Below are 2,232 nucleotides of genomic sequence, written 5' to 3'. Positions count from 1 at the left end.
GTGGATCCCTAGTGGTGGATTAGGGGTACCAAAATCCTGAGATGTTCTCTTGGTTGAGTGGGAAGATTGGGAAGATTTGGTTATTTCGAATGACATAATTGGTGTTGTCTTGGAGTTGTTAAAGTATTTTAGTGGTCTACATGTACCACCTTGCTTATGAGAATTTATAAAAGAGCTACCATGCGTATTTGTGATTGTTCGGCAATCTTAATATTCCTCTAGTCGTCGAGGTCATGTATCGATTATGTGTGGTTGAATTTGGGGATCATTGTGTCCAATTCTACTGTTCTTAAGAGCTAATCTACAATTACTAAATCTAGCATTTCAATAGTGTTGTTGGAGGGTTTGTATGCTTGGACATATCCCTCGATGAGTATATGAATTCTAAGGATCAAATTTGTTATAACTTAAGCTCATGGGAATTTATGTTGTGGGATGGGGATATTGTTAAGAACTATGATTGTTTGGGTATTATGAGTGTGTATTGGTTGATTCAGGTTCACTTCTATTTGTAGCGAGTATTGACTTGCAATTTTATCATGCTTAAGTGCTAAAGGATTCGTCCGGATGATTATGTCAAGGTCCTTGATAACATGTGGTAGACATGTGTATGATCAACTTTGGTGGTTGTTGGGAATCTCTTTCGTTGTAGTTAAGTTTACATACAACAATATTTATCACTCGAGTATTGAGATGACTTCATTAAGGCATTGTATGAGGGGATGTGTAGGTGTTCAATTGGTTGGTTTGAGGTTGAAGATGTGAAACCTTTGAGAGTTGATTTGGGGAAAGTTGTTCAGGGTAAGGTGGGAAGTATCCAATCTAAGCTTCTAGCAGCCCAGAGTCGACAGAAAAAGTATGTGGGACAAGTATCCCCAGTTATTCGACGATTCAGATACTACACTACCCTTACTTCAGCCAGTCTTTCCTAGTTGATCACTCGGGGACGAGTGATGGGTAAATTGATATCTATTGTAACGACTTGATTCCATCGTTAGAGAAAAGCCAATGGACAAAGAATTAGGGCCTGAAAACTTTTTCGTAGTAACTTGAGATTTCTTAGCTTAGTCCAGATTTGGATGAAATTGAAGTCTTTGAGTTGTAGGGAAATCTGGTAATAATCGGGTAATTTATTTATGATTATGACTACATGGGTGGATAGATAACTCGTTAAGAAATCCGGACGACTTTACAGAATTGAATTCGGGCGAGTAGAACTCCCGGAATCGACCTTAGCGTAAAGGGTATATTTCTGAGCGTCGTTGGTTAGAGGTGTGTTGTGAAATGGGGATTTTGGAATTCTTTAAATAACTCACTGGTTCGTGCAAGCCGCTCTGGCGGTGCTTTTGGTCGCTTTGGCGGGGTTTCTACAACGGGGTGAGGGCCGCTGTGGCGGGTTCGACGCGACTTAAGGTCGTAAATAAACCCCTAAACGACCTTATTTTGCACTTTTTTATTTTTAGAGCTAAGGAATGACCCATACGAGTTCTTGAGCATTTTTCACCATTCTTGAGGCTAAAGGTAAGGTTTTAAGTCCCCGAATCTATTTTTCGATTCGTAGAATGTAAATTCGTGGGTGATTATCGATGGGAGAGGGTTTTGATCTGGAAATTATGGTGGAAAAATCCTTAATTTGGGTATTGGGATCTTAGGTTGGCCTAGGGTTGATAATGTTGATTATAATCCGGGTAATTAGGCCTCGTTTATTGATTCTTGCGTTGATTGTATATTGTTAGACCACGAACAAGCGGGAAGAATCCGGAAAGGGAAGATTCAAGTGCCTTAAGGGATTCAAACTTGGATTCGAGGTAGGTGATGGTTGTGATTTCATGTTGGTGTGATATATGTTGTAATTGCTCATTATAATGCATGTATATATGTGAATGTTGCATTATTGATCACCCTAATCGTAAATGAGGATAATTGAATAATTGTATGCCATGAATCACCTCTTGTTGTATGATTGTGAGAATATACATTGTGATTGTTATTGTGGTTTGTTGAATGAATCAATTGCCACGTTCCAGCATAAATATAGGATCGGTTGCCACGTTCCGACATAAACATGAGATCGGTTGCCACGTTTCGGCATAAATATGGAATCGGTTGCCATGTTTCGGCATAAACATTAGATCAGGTACCATGTTCTGATATGCTAACAATTTGAGTGTGGATTCCATAAGAGGACCATTGAATTGGGTTCCGTGAGAGGACCATTGAATTGGGTTCCAT

Source organism: Solanum tuberosum, unplaced genomic scaffold (genome assembly GCF_000226075.1).
Source record: "Solanum tuberosum cultivar DM 1-3 516 R44 unplaced genomic scaffold, SolTub_3.0 scf00046, whole genome shotgun sequence".
NCBI lineage: Eukaryota > Viridiplantae > Streptophyta > Magnoliopsida > Solanales > Solanaceae > Solanum > Solanum tuberosum.
The sequence above is the reverse complement of the archived record's forward strand: the minus strand, read 5'-3'. Positions refer to the sequence as shown.